Genomic DNA, 18,739 nt, shown 5'->3' with positions numbered 1-18,739 from the left:
AGAAGACAAGAAAACATGGAAAAGTTTGGAGCCTCCTAGAGACTTGGAGGGCTTAGAAGACAGGAAAATGTGGGAAAGTTTGGAACTCCCTAGAGACTTGTTGAATGGCTTTGACAAAAATGCTGATAGTGATATGGACAATAAGGTCCAGGCTGAGGTGGTCTCAGACGGAAATGAGGAACTTGTTGGGAACTGGAGCAAAGGTGACTCTTGGTTATCTTACAGCAAATAGATTGGTGACATTTTGCCACTTCCTTAAAGATTTGTGGAACTTTGAATTTGAGAGAGATGATTTAGGGTATCTGAAGGAAGAAATTTCGAAGCAACAAAGCATTCAAATGGTGACATGAGTGCTGTTAAAAACATTCAATTTTAAAAGGGAAACAGAGCCTAAAAGAAAATTTTTAGCCTGATGATGCAGTAGAAAAGAAAAACCCATTTTTTTGAGGTGAAATTCAAGCCAGCAGCAGAAATTTTCATATGTAGCAAGGAGCCTAATGTCATTCCCCAAGACCATGGGGAGAATGTCTCCAGGCCACATCAGAGACCTTCAGAGCAGCCCCTCTCATCACAGGCCTGGAGGTCTGTGGTTTTGTGGGCTGCGCCCAGGGTCCCCATGCTGTATGCAGTTTAGGGACTTGGTGGCCTGTGTCCCAGCTGCTCCAATTGTGTCTGAAAGGGGCCAACATGGAGCTCAGGCTGTGGCTTTAGAGGGTGGAAACCCCAAGCCTTGGCAGCTTCCACATGGTGTTGAGTCTGCCGGTACACATAATTGAAGAATTGAGGTTTGGAAACCTCCACCTAGATTTCAGAAGAGGTATGGAAACGCCTGGATGCACAGGCAAAAGTTTGCTGCAGAGGCAGGGCCCTCATGGAGAACCTCTGCTAGGGCAGTGCAGGAGGGAAACGTGGGGTCAGAGCCCCCATACAGAGTCCCTACTGGGGCATTGCCTAGTGAAGTTGTGAGAAGAGGGTCACCGTTCTCCAGACCCAGATTGGTAGATCCACCGACAGCTTGCACCATTTGCCTGGAAAAGCCACAGACACTCAACACCAGCCCATGAAAGCAGTGGGAGGGAGGCTGTACCCTGCAAAGCCACATTGGCAGAGCTGCCCAAAACCGTGGGAACCCACCTCTTGCATCAGTGTGACCTGAATGTGAGACCTGGAGTCAAAGGAGATAAATTTTGGAGCTTGACTTCCCTGCTGGATTTTGGACTTGCTTGGGCCCTGTAACCCTGTTATAATGGCCAGTTTCTCCCATTTGGAACAGCTGTATTTACCCATTACTGTACCCCCATTGTATCTAGGAAGTAACTAGCTTGCTTTTGATTTTACGGGCTCATAGGCTGAAGGGACTTGCCTTGTCTCAGATGAGACTTTGGACTGTGGACTTTAGGTTAATGCTGAAATGAGTTAAGACTTTGGGGGACTGTTGGGAAGGCATGATTGGTTTTGAAACGTAAAGACATAAGATTTGGAGGGACCAGCGATGGAATGATATGGTTTGGCTGTGTCCCCACAAAATTCCAACTTGAATTGTATCTCCCAGAATTCCCACATGTTGTAGGAGGGACCCAGGGAGAAGTAATTGAATCATGGGGGCTGGTCCTTCCCGTGCTATTCTCATGATAATGAATAAGTATCATGAGACCTGACGGGTTTATCAGGGGTTTCCGCTTTTGCTTCTTCTTCATTTTTCTCTTACTGCCACCATATAATATAAGAAGTGCCTTCTGCCTCCCACCATGATTCTGAGGCCTCCCCAGCATGTGGAACTGTAAGTCCAATTAAATCTCTTTTTGTTCCCAGTTTAGGGTATGTCTTTATCAGCAGCATGAAAATGAACTAATACAGCCACCACTGTCTCTCTACAGTGGCTGACACAATGTAAGAATAGTCATTAAATGAGAACTTGTTTTAACTTATTAATCAGTTACTATCATGCCTTTTATAACTACTTTGGTTCATAAAGCAATGTGACATTGTAAAATTTGATTTAAAACGTAAACAACAAACAAACAAACATAAAAGGCCAGCAAATGAGCCCATGATCAAAAACAGCCAAGCCCTGTAAAATAATGAACCCTGAAAGTGGACCACATCTGTAACTAAGCCTCCTTCCCAAAAGAACATCCCTCACTGCAAGAAGAAAGTATGTGGCTCCAGTGAAATGAGCAAAGGGGAAGAGAGACATGAGGTTGGAACCCAGCCTGATCATGGCCAGCTGATTCTGAACTCTCCCAGAGCTTCTTGTGAACCAGATACCAGTGGAAACGGAAGTGGAAGTGTCTTGTTAACCAGATATAAGTGGGATATTCCACCCAATATCCCATGGGTGGAATTTTCCAGAAGAACTCTAGCCTCCTATTCTACTCCCCAGGAAGGAATATGCAGCCATCCACAGTTCTGGTTTAAAAATCAATATTTTCTCTTTCTCTCATAATAGACTGCCCTTCCTTCTAGCTTGCTATGCTTTCCTGCAGCTTGCAGTGATGCACATGCTCTCTGCATGCCTCCTTCCTTCTGGGAAGCCAGCATCCATAGAACCAAAGGCAGGGAAGTGGGTGGTAGAGACAGTGTTGCCTATGACTTCCCAGAGGAAGAAAAGAGTGTGCAAATGTGACTGTGAAAGGTACTCAAAACCTCTTATAAATTGTGAAACATTCTTTTACTTTAAACATTTACTTCTTTTACTTTTACTTTTAACTTATAAAATAAGCATTTTTCACAAAGATAAAAACTAAAAGCCTACTGCTAATATACTTAAATATCCTGCCTTTCTACCTGTATTAACTGGGCAGGGTCCTGGAGGCTCCGGGGATTCACGTCCCTCTGGCAATACAGCTCCCTCCAAGCTGCCTTGATGGAGCAGAGCTTACAGTTCACAGCTGCAAGCGAGTGAGCTCTCCAGGCAGAACCAGAACAACGATGCTCAGCAATTTGTTTGTCTTAAAAGAAATCCTCTTGAAAAATAGATCAGGCTCTCTTCTAAAAAGGGTATTAAGCCTTGACTCGAAGATAAGAAAGAGACAAAGAAGGTGCCTTTCTTTGGAAGTGCCCCAGCTGGGTCTTTAGCCATTGGGAGTTTTTCTTCTCAAGATAGTGTTGAGGGAATTTTGGGAGCCTAGAAGAGATCATGCTCCCTGGACAGGAGCCGATCAGTCACCCCAACCCAGAGAGTTGCCGCTTCTTTATTTTAGAATGACATATCTGACAGTCTAGTGTGTCCTGGTTACTGTTGTTGTCACCCTGGTCCTCATGACCTGGGCAGAAACAGGATGGAGTATACATGGGTGTATGTGGCATAATTGCCCATAGAAGGAAAGTAGAAAGAGGGTGGGAAGGAGAGGAAGAGGAAAGGAGAGTGAAGGGGGAAAGGGAAAGAAAGAAGAAGAGGCAAGGATGAGAAAGAGAGGTATCACTTGGGCACTGCCTCTGGCACATCCAGGCTCATTTTTGGATGGTTTGAGTTTGCTGTGTGGCTAGAGAATTCCACTGCAAGCAGGGCTGGAAAGAGACAGTGTTTTCTTCTGTGTGAAATATTGATAATTTTCACAAATTTCACTTTGGGCTAAATAATCAAGATCAGTGGATGAAATCCTGAAAAATATCTCTATCCCCTCATGCCCATGAGGGTATCTGCTCTCCTTACCTACCTCTCTATCTGCTCATCTTCTCAAATGCAGTTCAGAATACAACTTCTTATTACAGCCCTCACTAACCACCCAGCATTAGGCAGTGATACCACCCGCCTCCTTCTCTGAACTTCTAGAGTATTATCAACTGTAAAATTCAGTTAGCAATGAATGAGTCATGCACTACATGGAGCTGTCTATTTCACTGTTCTTGCAAAGTGCTTTTAAATAAAGGATGGACACATGTTCAGGTTTAGCCCAGACAGTACTTGTTTACACAGGTTAGTCTAGATTAATAATTATCACCTCCTTTGACTCTCATAAGTGTCTCAGGGAAGATAAATAACATGGTCAGCCTATTTACATGTTAAATTCTGTATCATTCCAGACTCCCTAATGAGAGTCTAAAAGCTCTTTGGGGCTCTCTGTCATTCTCCACACTAGTCTGGTTCCTTATATTCGGTGCCCAGTAATGTCTTTATTGTGAGCATGAATCACCCTTTTTGTTTTAGAAGATGGAAAATGAACAAGTCCTAAAAACTTGTGAACATGTTGAACAAAAAGAGGGGAGTTTTCATTTTAACTTAGGCCCTTGTTGTTTTCATTGTTAAAGATTTAAAACACATCACATTCCAGAACTGAAGACCAGGGCAATTCCCAGACTTACGTCTGACGTTTAAAGACAATGGTGAAGGAGAAAGTGCCAGTTCAAAGGCAGACAGAGTGTTCTGCCTGTCCTGATGCCTGCAGACTGCTCACCCTCTAGCAAGCTCAGGCAGCCTAGGCTTCCTGGTCACCTTGGGTTACTCGAAAATTTATTCATTCAATTTCATTATTGGAGTAATATAAGTGTACTGGCAAATAAAATGAGAATTTAAATGACAAACGTTCTGAAAACAACAATCTAGAAAATGAAATCTCTTCTCTCTTATTGAAACATTATGTTCTCCAGGTGAAAGTGAAAGTCACCTCTTTTGTTCTCTGTCTTCATTTTCTTCTAGTGGGAGAAATAGGGAGATGGTCCTATTATCCCCCATCTGTTCATTTACCATGGATCCATATTTATTAAGGACCTATCACGTACAAAACATGGCGCTCTGGATCTGACAAGTGGTAAACAGACACAGTCCCTTCCTTCAAGTAGCTCATAGTCTAATATGCAAAAGAGATACGAAATGCTAGTGCAAACAATTATGTAATTAATGTCTGGGTATTAAGGATTATTTCAGCAAGAGCTTAACAAAAATTCTTAACCTACACCGACAAGTCAGAAAGGACCGCACTAAACAAGAGACATTTAGGCCGAGACCTAAAAGGCAAATAGGAATTTGGGTAGGAGAAGAAAAGAGGAAGAAGTTTCCAGGCATAAGTAGCAGCTGGCACAAAAGCTCTGAGGTGGGAGTGACTTGGTGACTTTGAACAGGAAAAAGGTGCCAGGCTTGCTGAACACGGTGGGTGAGGTACAGAAAAGGGGAAGAATCCACTAGGCTTGGCCCCTTCCTCCAAGGTTTGGTTTCCTTCCTTTCCATTTGATCAGTTTCCCCAAACCAGTTACCAAGGTCAACAACTAAACAAGTAGCTGAGTGAACATCAAAATCACAGCCAGGTCTTAGGGACTTTCACTTTGGCTTACATCATTTTGGGAAACGATGATAAGAATGCTTGGTAGAACCCTGTGCCCTGGCAGTAACATTTTCGAAAGACAGGAATACCTAATCACCATCCCTTCTGAACAAATTGCTCCACTTCTTTTTTTTTTTTTTTTTTGGAGACAGAGTCTCACTCTGCGGCCCAGGCTGGAGTACAGTGGCGCGGTCTCGGCTCCTTGCAAGCTCTGCCTCCCAGGTTCACGCCATTCTCCTGCCTCAGCCTCCGAGTAGCTGGGACTACAGGCGCCCACCACCATGCCCGGCTAATTTTTTGTATTTTTAGTAGAGACGGGGTTTCACCGTGTTAGCCAGTGTGGTCTCAATCTCCTGACCTCGTGATCCACCCTCCTTGGCCTTCCAAAGTGCCGGGATTACAGGCGTGAGCCACCGCGTACGGCCAAATTGCTCCACTTCTAAGCGCTCCTCATTTCTCCAGGTCATGTTCTACTATTCTCCAGGAATAACCAACACATCAGTTATTAATTTTTGTGAATGCCAGCCTGTATGTGGCTGTGGCTTACTATGCTAAAGGCTACCAAAATAAAAATGGAAAAGGCATAGTTTCTGTCCTTGAGAAGCTTCAAATGAGCAAGGCAAATATAGAGAACAGAGTTCTGGCATGGTAGGTAGAAAATAGACTTTGCAGGCAGAGGCTTGGGCTGAAATGCTGCCTCTATCACTTGAGAATGTCGTGACCTTACACAATTTTATTAACCTCCCTGAGCCTCATTTATTAATTCGAAAAATGAAGATAATATCCACCTGCCTCCTAGAATTGTTGGGAAGATTGAATGAAGTAATATTTTCAGATACTGTGTGTGAATGTGTGTACAGAGAGTAATATTTTCTGATAATGTGGGAGGTCGAGGCAGGCAGATCACCTGAAGTCAGGAGTTTGAGACCAGCCTCGCCAACATGATGGAACCTCCTCTCTACTAAAAATACAAAAAAATTAGCTGGGAATGGTGGCGGGTGCCTGTAGTCCCAGCTATTCGGGAAGCTGAGGTGGAAGAATCACTTGAACCCGGGAGGCAGAGCTTGCAGTGAGCCAAAATCATGCCACTACACTCCAGCTGGGGCAACAAGAGTGAAACTCCATCTCAAAAAATAAAAATAATAAATAAAAATAAAATTAAAAATACTTTCAGATACTCTGTGTGTGTGTGTGTGTGTGTGTGTGTGTGTGAATGTGAGTACTCATTTCCAAGCAAGAAGAGAGATGGAGAAAAAATATCAACAGAAATTGTTCCCTACTCTTCAATATATAGACTGATGGGAACACAGACATGTAGACAGACATCGTAATCACTACATAAAATGTAGGTTCAACAATGCACAAAGAGATGATGAGTAAAGTAAAGGAGAGGTGGTGATGTAGAGGAAGGGACAGATTCAGGAGCCATCTCAGGTACATTCAATTATATAGATTTGGAAAAATTGAGATAAAATATTAACAAGGTTTTGTTTCGTACAGACAATTTGAAATCATGTGACTCCCTGCATGCAAAATGCATTGACATAGTTCTTTTCTAAACTATTAGGTCGAATGCATTGAAGCTTTGTTCATACTCTAACCAGATGCCAGTGACATGTTAGCTGGCAAATAAACATCGCTACCTTTTAGAGGTTTAGTCTTAACTTGTGCAAGTTTTCAGCTATGTATAGTCTTTATGAACCATGTCCTTTCAGGAAGTACAAGTTATCTTGCATTTAGGGTGTAGGTGGGGAGAACTAATAAGACTTAGTAAATGATGAGGGGCAAAGAAATGCTATAAGACAGAAGGAAGAGTAAAGATTGACTTCTAGTTCCCCAGCTTCTTTGACTGGTTACCTGGCAAAACCATTTAATAAGGTATCTTTAACCTGAAAAAACAAGTTCCTCACTGAAGTGTGCAAAGATGTGTTGGACAATTGTGTGACAGGAATATTATAAACGAGATTCATAAGTCTCATTAGCTATTGGACAAAAGGAAAACTAAGGCTCCCTCCAAGCAAGAGATTTCAAGACGAGGAGGTCTTCCCTGTACTTCTACTCAATTTCCATATTCCTCATTGTGAATGCCTTTCTTTCTGAACTGCCTGTATTGGTTAGCTTTTAGGACTCTCAGTGCTGCCTCCTTGTGGATTGTGAGCTCCCAGGGCTGCTGTTGTTAGTAATACTAACAGCAGCAGGAACAATAATGCTAATATTCGTATGGTACTTACTAGGTACCAAACACTCATATATTAACCCATTTAATCATCTCCTAGACCTTAGTAGGAAAATAATCTTATCCATATCTTACAGATAAAGAAACTGAAAGGCAAAGGGATCAGGTAACTTGCCCAAAATCACACATAAGAGCCAGGATTGGAACTCAGGGAGTTTCCAGCTGTCTCTGGAGTCCATGTTCCTACCAGCTTTCTTATCCCACCACCCCAGAGGAGAGATGGATCTCGGCTTTCTAGCTCTGCAGGTATAGCATATGGAAAGAGTGGGGGTTCTTTGGAACCCAGGACCCTGGAACATCTTTTTCCGGGATCATCTTCTTCCCTGTGACAAATGACCCTCATAGCATCTCAGGACTGTGGCTCCAGCAATACTTGGAAGGGGCAGGCAAGCCCCTTAGAAACTCTGCTCTACTGAACTTTTCCTTTTGTGCTCCTGATCTGTTAATCTCCTGGGACCCAGGGTTAGAAACTGCCAATTTCTGCAGCTACAACCTCATTCCAGATTTTCTCTTATTCATATGACAGGGCTAGTTCTGACTACCTCTGGACTAAGAACATGTTACCTTTCTTTATTTTATTTTATTTTATTTTATTTTATTTTATTTTTCATTCAGAGGGAACTAACTCAGAGAAAGAACAATAAAATACAAAGTAATTTTTAAACTCATGTATGCAACTCTCTAATGTCATTATAATGATGATGACCAACTATTTAGAAAGACCAGGTGGGTGTAGTGTCTATCATCCGTTAACACCAGCTAGACATCTGTGCTAGGCACTCTCCCTGCTGTAATACGTGTGGAAGAAGGTATTACTTAGAAAATCCAACTCTCCATAGCTTAAGTAAAAGTACAGATGAATTATTAAAATGCAGCTGGATAATCTTAAAAAGCATGGAAACTGGAATATGACTAGATCTCAGGAATAAATGGAACAAGATATAACCTGGGATTCATTTCCCAGCTCATATTCCCACTCCTCTCTGCACATCCACTACACATCTCTTCCTCACTTCCATCCTTTCTTTCTTTCTTCTTTCCTCCCTCTCTCTCCCCTTTCTCCCTCCTTCCCTCCCTTTCCCCCTTTTTCGTCTCCCTCCCTCCCTTCCTTCCTTCCTCTTTCTCTCTCTCTCTCCAGACCAAACTCTTGTGCTTCTCAGGTCCACATGGCAGGAAGAACGGCTACTCTAACGTCTCCTGAACTATGGTTTTTGCTGATACAGGACAAAGAAAGAATCTGACCCAACTCCCTGGCTCCCAAGTCTGAACCTTGAGCCAATAAGCTATGGCTAAGGAACAGAATCAGTCTATCGGCATAGTGACTTTCATATGGCCACATTAAGGATGAGGAGAGACAATTATTAGAGAAGAGGGCTGAAGAGACAGCCCTTTGAGTGTCTTTTACAAGCAGCCACCACACCAATTAACGTACCTCGAAGTTGTCCTCTGTGAGGTGAAGTGTGCCAGGAAGCTTTGTCTAATGTACATGAAAACCACAGGCATATGCTTTGATTCACATGTGCACAGCATGCCTACATTTGGTATTCTGTAATAATAAATAATTATTGCATATTTAAGGCCTGACAAGAGCACTTAGAAATCACAATATTTCTCTAAGGTAGTAGTACAATTGTCTGTACTTGAGAGAGAGGAAACGGAGACTGAGCTTTAGAGAAATGAAGTGACTTGCTCAAGTTTATTCAGATGGTACATTTTAATATCAGGACTTGAATGAGGCTCTATCTGACCTTAGACTCAGCACTCTTTGCCACCAAGACATTCTCTTTTTAACTGAGAAAACATAGATTAAGCACTAAGCCAAATGCCAAAATTATATTATATAATATGTATAATAGAACTACCAGCTGTGTAGATACAAAATTTTGACTTTGATTCTTCTCACCTGATCAAAATGAAAAGCTGACACTGCCCACCTTATTAACCTCAAATGACCTCAGAAGGCATTCAGAAAAGAAATCCAGCTACTCAGCAGTCTTAAGAAGAATCCAACACCATGAACTTTTTTTGCCTTGGCTTTCCAAGGAGGTCTTCTAAGTCCCTGAGAATCAGAGGTAATTCTATGACATGAACTGTCACTTACAGAGAAAGGTCAAATAGCAGTCTAACCCCTATTTGATACCATTCATGGCTCAGGAGGCATTTGCTGTGTTTGGAATTCTAAGTGCATGGCATGACTGAACTCAGGTTTTGCTATTTCTGTTTTGTAGGTGAGAAAAATGAGCACGCGAATATTTAATTTGGCCTGTCTAAGACTGGAATCACAGACACCTTTCAGATAAACAATACTGCAAGAGGTACCAGAAAATCCAATGTGTGGTATTGACAGTCAACAGTGGGTGCTGAGAGATTTCAGAGGTAAGACCCATCCCACTGGCCTGGCTCCTCTTTGCACCACAGAACCCTGTCCTCTCCTCTATGGAGGTGGTTATCAGACTGCCCTAAGCATGCCTGTTTCTGTCTCCCGCACCAGCCTGCGTCTTTGTCATCACAGTATTTCCAGAATCTGGCAGTGTCTAGCATATACACACTAGACATGAAAGGCAAGGGGGGAAAGAGAGGAAAGGAGAGGGAGGGAGGAATAGAGGAAGAGAGGGAGGAAAGAAAACAGGGAGGGAGAGAGGGAGGAAAGGAGGGGAAGAAAGGGAAGAAGGAAATAGAGGGAAGGAAGAAAGAAGATAGGGAGGGGGAGGTTAGGAGGGAGAAGAAGGGAAGAAGGAAGTGAGTCAGGGAGGAAGAGAGGGAGGGAAGGAGAGAAGAAAGGAGATAGGAAGGGAGGGGAAGAAGGGGAGGAGGTAATGGAGGGAAGGAGGGAATAGTGGGAGCGAGGAAAAGGCGGAGGAAGAGAAGAGGTATTGGGACATCCATACAGGCTTCTTGCAGAAGAAAGTACTCAGTCCATCTGCTTTTTTTGTTTGTTTTTTGAGACAGAGTCTCACTCTGTCGCTCAGGCTGGAGTGCAGTGGCACGATCGTGACTCACTGCAAGCTCCGCCTCCCGGATTCATGCCATTCTCCTGCCTCAGCCTCCCAAGTAGCTGGGACTACAGGCACCTGCTGCCACGCCTGGCAAATTTTTTGTATTTTTAGTAGAGACGGGGTTTCACTGTGTCAGCCAGGACGGTCTCGATCTCCTGACCTCGTGATCCACCCACCTCGGCTTCCCAAAGTGCTGGGATTACAGGCGTGAGCCACCGCGCCCTGCCCAGTCCATCTGTTTTAACACCAAGGCAAGTTTTTGAGCAAAGCATCTATAAACCTTGGTGAAGATCTAGTTGACACATGCAGACCACTAGCTCTGGCAAAGAGACAATACCTCCCAAGTGGCCACTGGACTCCTCGATCCTGGCAGAGAAGAGTAGAGCCTGTCCCTAAAGGCACACAGGCAGTGGCTGGCGCTTCCCCTCTGTGAAGGGAAGAGACATGAAAGCGGAATCACTCTCTGGCCAACGTTGTTTGTGTGGAAACAACTGGCAGAGGAGAATCTTCTCAGCCTTCAAGGAGATCCTCCTAGTTATGCCAATTAAATTTCCGTTTCTCATATACCTTCAGCTACTGTCTTCAGAGAAACCTGAGCCCACCAAGCAGGCACTCTGACCCTGTCCAGAGAAAGAGTGTTAATTGTATATCTTCTAGCTGTGGGGCTTCAGTCATGTAAATCGAAAAAGTAAACCTAATTTGAGGGATATGTAAATGACAAACTGAAAGAATTAATATTTAGCTCTGTGAAAAAACACAGCTTTCCTCCTCATTATGAAGGCTGATTTTTCTGCAACCAGAGGAAAAACGAATTGTTGGAATCTCCTCAAAATGTGCAGCTGAGGATGCCTTTATATTAATGAGGAAAGTGATGTTGATTAATAGGCAGCCCAAAATCCAGAAAGACGGTTTCCTCCCTTCTGTCTTCCTGCCAGCCTGGGAACAAGCAGCCTAGTGAGGTCCCCAGGCAGAACGAGAGCACAGTCCCCTGGGTCTGCTACTGGCTGGGGCACTTGGAATCTGATCATTCTCCTTTCAATTATACTGACAAACATGGCTAGGCTTGAACAAATTGGCCCCCATGAATTAGGCTGCATTATTATAGAACTCCCGATCTTCTGAGCCTCTCTGACCATAATTAATCAGGACCCCACTATTGTAGCCCACAGCTAGTCCAGGAAAATATTTTCTGAAAGTTTAGCTAAATAACAGTATTGATTTTTATCCTTAATACTTTCTTCTACTCATCAAATCTCTTACACGGACTTAGTGAATTTCACGTTACCATGGCTCTGTAGCCAGCATTGTGTAATACGTCCTTCAACACAATCAAGCAAGGGACTAAAATTCCCATTTTACAGAACAGGAATGTAAATCACAGGGAGGCAGAAGTACCTTAATGAATAAGAACTTGAGTCTTCTGCCTCCTAGACTAGCAGTACTTCTCTCTAACAAAGGCTTTGAAGATCGCCTTTGTTTAGGGGAAGAGCTTCTACCTGATTTTGCCACCCTCTGGGTCACACAAGCCAGGGGCAACTAGGAATGAAAGCAAAGTATTCATTTGCCTTTTTTCTCCCAAATAAGAAGGAAAGCAGCCTCCTCTTTCTGGTTCATGGTCTGCATACTGGCCATTCTTTGTTCTTCCCTATACAAAAAGTGAGTTTACTGTCAAAGATCAGAGGCCAGACTTCATATGCTACCTAGCTCTGGGCACTGCAACCTGTCCTCAATTTCAGGTAGCCTTTAAAAGATTAGAAAAAAAAAAAAAAAGATTGGTGACCTCTGAAGCTCATGAGACACATGTCCCTGCAGTGGATGAATGCCCTAAGCAAGCAAGAAAAGCCTTGGTATGGTGTGGAAACATTCTTTGGCCAAGAGTCCAGCCTGCAGAGATGCAGCTGTAGTGAGACCTGAAGCTTATGTACAATTTTGACAGCCCTTTTTAGAAATGAATGCAAAGTTACAAAAACAAAATTTTGTATAAAACTAAATATTTACTTGAAAAGACAAAGTATATCATAGCACACAAATTTTAGAAAACTGACAAATACCACAAACACCATAAAATGAAGATAAAGACATGATATTTGTATTAATTAACTGCCTAACATACTTTTTTTTGGTGTGTTTCCTACATTTTCAGCTGTCCATGCCAACAATTTTATGACATGATTTTCAAGGCAGAGAAGGAACCATAACTTAGCCTTTTTCTCTTCAGGTTTCTCATCCACTGCCCGTCGGCATCCAGTACCGGGCTGTGTAAGACACATTCACATGGCAGCATGGCCTCTGGCCTCACATCCTCCTGCCAACACCAGGCAGGTCATCTCAGCAGGTGGCAAGAGCATCCTGGAAGCCATTCATGCAACAGGACAGTCAGCTACAACTTATCTCTGCAAGGAAGTGACTTATGTGTGAATCACAAAACCCCAACTCACTGTAATTCCAATGCAACTCTCCCCTTAGCTGGATCCCAGAAATGTCTACAACTACTCCACCAAAAACGAACTAATAGGATTTGTCTGGAGAAGTTGGGGAGAAAAAAAGAGTGGCCTTAGCTGACTGTATTTAAAATATCTTAATGTCACAAATTTTGAATAAATGATCATTTGATCATATTGCTAAGACTCCTCCCCAGATGTTGAAAGGCACTCGTGCAATTGCAGAACCCTAAACTGAAGCTTCATTATCTTCATGGTAAAATTACCTCTGGGTCTCTTCTTAGCCTTCCGGTCCCAGAAGCAGTGGAGAACAAGGAGGAACTCTGGAAGAAAATATCTCTAACAGATCTGGCATTACCTAAAGCACCTAGACTCCAATCCCAGGGTCAGCTGAAAATCTGACTCATGCATGTCTGGGCTGAACAGAACTTTGTTACAGTAGGCTGCCATCCTCACAGCAGATCTGGTATACATCCACAGGCTGAAGTTCTCACTCTCTCCCAGGACCTAATAGGCCCATTCACTTCTCTCACAACCACGCTTTTTCTAGGAAGGAGGCAATCTGGCTGTGTGGGTTCAGTATGTAAACAATTTAGCCCAAAACTTGAATCTCTGTTTTGTACCCTGTGATCTCTTTTGCTTATATAATGGAAATGCATAGCAGGGCATGGTGGCTCATGCCTGTAATCCCAGCACTTTGGGAGACCGAGGTGGGCAGATCACTTGAGGTCAGGAGTTTGAGACCAGCCTGGCCAACATGGCAAAACCCCATCTCTACAAAAAATACAAAAATTAGCTAGGCATGGTGTCGTGTGCTTGTAGTCCCAGCTACTTGGGAGGCCAAAGCAAGAGAATCTCTTGCAACCAGGAGGCGGAGGTTGCGGTGAGCTGAGATCGTGCCACTGCACTCAAATGTGGGCATCAGAGGGAGACTCCATCTCAGGAAATAAAAAAAAAAAGGAAAGAAAGAAATGCAGGTGCATGATCCTCAGCCCTAGGGTTAGGCCCTGACTCCTACATAAAATGCAACATGTCATCCTCAATATGAATAAATACATGCAGGTGTAATATAGGTAGAGGCATATCATTAAAACAAAAAGTACTTTAGGAGTCTCCACCCACCCCATGAATTTCATAATCTTGTTAAAGACAGAGGATTTGAATAGCTGTACATCAACTGATATGCTTCTCACTTATTTATGTCTTTAGTTAATTCAGTGGTTCTCATCCGGTACACAGGAATACTACATAAGATTGTACATTTAAAACTTTGCATGTTTTAATTTATGGTTAGTAGAAAGGTTTTCATGTGAAGTTTTAACGATATATGATTTTCACCTTACTTGTTGACTTTTGAACTTAACCACCACACAAAATGTGACCACAGTATTTTTGTTCATTAAATCAAGAAAGTAAATAATTTCCAGTGAATAAATGTAAGATAGACACTTTGTTCCTATAACCTGGGGATGAGGAGAAGCAGAGTGGAAGCAATAGTGTGCAGCATTCTGATAAACCTCCCTAGACACAAAAAGGAAATTGCATCTCTAATCTCAGTATCTGATTAAATATGAAAGAGAGACGGGGTGGTGAGGAAACGTCACATAATCTTGGATAACTCTTGAAAGGAGGGCTTCAAAGCTCCACATCATAGGGTTTTTAATTGAGATTCCATATTTCTGTTATTAATATGAACTTGTACATTACTCAAGGAAATTACATTTGGTTATAAACATTGAAAAGACTTGAGTTTTTTTTTATTTTTTAATATCTGTGTTATTCAGATGGTAATGAAAATCAGAAATTTCAAGCTGGCAAATAACAGCTAAGAAGAGTACAGTGGGGAGCCTGGAAGTCAATGTGTTTACCCAGTTATCTGGTCAAATCTCACTAAAGGCAACTCCAAGAGCCCACCCCCTGCTTCTTATTTTTTCCTTCTGTTTCTAGCAGGTATTAAACTTAGATTTACTTTCATTTTTGTTATAAATTCTTCTTTTGTTATGGATTGTTTAAATGTGACTTTAACTCACATATGCAGTTATTCTACTTGTTTTTTGATTATTGGTTTCCAATTTGATTTTATTAATTCATCCCATCAACAAATGTTTATTCAGTACCTACTATGTACCTGATGCTCTTCTAGGCATTGGAGATACAGCCAAGAGGAAAATTCTCAATGACATTCTATTACATTAAATCACATGAAACTGCCACACTTATAGGTCAATAATCGTCAAGAATCAACATTCTGACATGGTCCAACCTAATGTTGGGGAAACAAAAAATATAAATAGAATTGGTAAGGATTTCTGTTGTGTTTTAGAACCTCTTCTTAGGTGATAGGCTTTTACACAATGGGGTCTTATATGACCCACCACATAAGACAAACTCTTTGTATTGACTTCTTATCCCAGCCTTAAAATCTGAAGCTCAGCCCAGGAAGCAGTAGGTGGCCTCAGTGAAAAACCCACATTCTGCAATTTTCCCACCCTCTCACTTCCGCTTTCATACTTTTTGGGCCATGACGAATGTAAGTTTCTTATTGGCTCAATGGTGGACTTTTAAAGCATTTATCATTCTTCTTTCAAGAGTTTTGTGGGTTTTTTTAATAGGAGGTTTCAGAGAAGACTAGTTGAATAATATCTGAAATGAAGTAAGCTGCTGGTGAATATTGAGAACATTTTTATTACTGTCAATATAAGATATGCTGAGAGAAGACCACATGCCTGATAAACTAGACGTTTGCTCAGTTTTGATGGTTCTGGCTTTTGGTGGGGTGTTCCTTCTAACAGAATTTTGGAATTAAGTTCTCCTGAGAAATTTCAGGACCTTCTGTAGCCCAATGATGAAAGAACTTCTATGAGAGTTACAATATACCCATATATTTCTAAAGGAAGCTATGTCTGGTACAAAGGACAAAAGAGAAAACTGGCTTCCCAGAGATAACAGGTATTTAGAGGCTCTTGCAGCACTGAGAGAGTGCAAAAAAAGCTCTGAAGCTGGAGGGAGGAGGCTCTTCCACTTACCAGCCTCGTAAGCTTTGATACATTCTTACCCTACCCAAGCCACAGTTTCTCGTGTATAAAATAAAGACAATTTCCTCCATTCCACAGATTGTCAAATGAGAGAACATACGTTCAAGTGCTTTGAACACTAAATATAGTTTCTGCTAAATATATAGAAAGGCAATTTTCGAAATGGGAAAATAAAATTTCAAGCAAAAACAAGAGTGCAGTGGAGCAGGCAAAGGAAGACAAGGGAAAAGGGACAGTGGTCACAGAGCACACTGTGTTGCTGCTGCCACTGTGCCAGCCCCTTGGGTCTCAGTGAGGCCAATGATGCTCCAGAATATGAGGCAAGCCAATTTGGGAGCAGACTGGACCCAGCTTCATTCAACATTGCTACCAGTTATTTGATTACAATACAAACCAAGTAGGTGCAATTTACATTGACATGTCACGCCCTACATGGGAAAGACAGCTGTTCCAGGAGAAAGCTAGCCTTCCCTTCTGGTCCAGAAAATCCAGCACAGCATCATGGTGCAAGATCATCAGCCTGTTAGAGTAGGCAGATAGCTAGAAATAAGCAGGAAGGGAGAGCCCCTGAGAAAAGGGAGGTCTGGAAAATCTCACACCCCAGGGACCATCCAAAACATGCATGCTAGATATGAGCAGAGAGGAGGAGAAATACCTATGCAGAAAGGAACACTCCTTAAGATGCCCAGTAATCACTCACTCTGCAGTTAGCTAGTCAGAATGTAGCTAGCTACATGCTGCTAGGCGGAAAGAAGGCAACAGAGAAATTCCTAAGAGATATGCAGGCACAATACATATAGATTTGAAGGCTATACAACCTTCCTGGGGTGGCAGTAATGAGCAATGCAGCCATTCGGTAGAATTCCTATCCAACACTGGGCCCATGCATGTGCACCAATGAATAGTAATGATAAAGGAGATAGAAAGAAATTATTTAGGCAGATAGTGAGGGCAAGGGTCCTCAGCAGAACTTCCCTTCTAACAAAAAGGCAGCCCTAGACATTACTTCTTTTCTAACAAAGAGCAGTCTGAAAGATCAAGCTGCAAACATAGATAAGGAAGCTGGAAGCTTGCACAAGGGGAGGCCTGCAGCTACACCAACAGAAAAGGGCTACCTGGGGGCCAGGCAAGTCCACCATCAGGGTCCGCCTTTCCTTTTTCGTTAGCATGTGTACAGTAAGAAAGAACTGGGCAACATGGAGATGCTCAGAGAACCCACCTGCACAATAAAAGACTGGGGTGGGGGGTGCCAGAGATTCACACCCTACGCAGATGGCACACCTGATCCTAACTTGTTTTTTGCACCCTGTGTCGATCAGACACTGCCTCCCCACTAGCTCATGTATAAAAATCCCCACATTTCACTGTGGATGAGCAACTCATTTTCCCAGGACCCCTGTCTGCAGCAGAGAGCTATTCTCTTTCTTTTGCCTATTAAATTTCTGCTCTTAACCTCATTCTTTGTGTGTCTGCATCCTTCATCTCCTGGAACCTCAGGTGTTACCCTAGACGATGAGGTTGCTTCAGTAAGGAAAGGGCCACAAGCCTGGGGTGGGAACTAGATGGGAAAACAGGGGGGGACTTAAGGCAGAAGCAGGAAAACTAAATAAAGTAAAAGCACAGAGACTTATGACAGAGGTGGGAACTTCAAGAAAAAATCTGGTATCATAAAAACTGAGTGCAGAACTCTCAGAGGCTACTGGCTCATTCTCTTTCAGCAGCCCACTCTGCCTCATCTTTTGGAATGTCCTCTCTCTCTGAATAAACTCTCTGCTCTCTATTTTCCTTCAATAAATTATCTTTCTTTTGGAGGTGGGAGTGCTAAATTTTCTCTTGGCAGAATTCTTTCTTCCAAGTAAGACTAAGAAACAAGGATTCCTGCACTTCCCAGTAACAGGCCCATACCAGATAGCTGCATCCTCAGCATGGTGGTAGGTCAGCTTAAGGCAGATGAAGACTCCATCATAGGGTTCCACCAGATGTTCCTGTTAAAGAACATCAAAGAGGTGTGGGATTGCACCAATGACATGTTCAGGCTTGCCCTGCACAGCATGGGCTGACCTCCTCTCAGCCAGGCACTCATGAGGTTTCCTCCTCCTGCCTCTTGTCAGTACTATTCACACTCCTCCAGTTGCTCCAAATATCATACACAAATGAGCAGGGCTGCAGTGGGAGTGGGTGCAGTGCACTGCTGCCATCGACATGCTCATAATGTTTGGATGCTAGACTACTTGCATAGGATGGGAGAAATTTGTGTTGTACTAGTGCATGCCTTAGAAAGACTTAAGTAATGCAAAGATTTGTCCTTTTTTAAAATAAAAACAATCTACTGACAAGTTGCTCTAATTACACAAGGAAGTGAAGGAGAAAGCAGCTGCCTCATCACCCAGACATTGATTTTTTCCTGATATTTCAATGTTTCATGATACAATAAAACCATAAGTTTTTTTTTAATAAGAATTAAAAAATAAAAGAAAAATACCCTCTGATCTTTTTAAAGATAGAGTCCCCAGATGGCTAGACAGAGAATTTCTAGGCAATCAGAGAAGGAAGGATCAGTGAAGTTGAGCATGAATTCACAAAGAACAGCACAGAACCTGTATTTATACACTGCTGGTATTTTAGGGCTTGCGTTCTTCCATGGCAAAGTGGGAACAGGCCAAATGAAGAGAATACACTGGTTTGCAAAAAAAACGGCTTGAGTTCACATCCTTGTTCTACCACCTCCACAGAGTGCGAGTCTGGGCAAGTGAATCCACTTGGCGGAACC

General features: G+C 42.6%; 1 pseudogene; it reads left to right on the top strand.

Annotated features, from left to right (window-relative positions):
• Positions 1 to 15,455: 15,455 nt before the first annotated feature.
• Positions 15,456 to 18,029, top strand: LOC112604477 (annotated as a pseudogene).
• The last annotated feature ends 710 nt before the right edge of the window (positions 18,030 to 18,739 follow it).

Source organism: Theropithecus gelada, chromosome 13 (genome assembly GCF_003255815.1).
Source record: "Theropithecus gelada isolate Dixy chromosome 13, Tgel_1.0, whole genome shotgun sequence".
NCBI lineage: Eukaryota > Metazoa > Chordata > Mammalia > Primates > Cercopithecidae > Theropithecus > Theropithecus gelada.
This window is presented reverse-complemented; position numbering and strand designations above follow the sequence as displayed.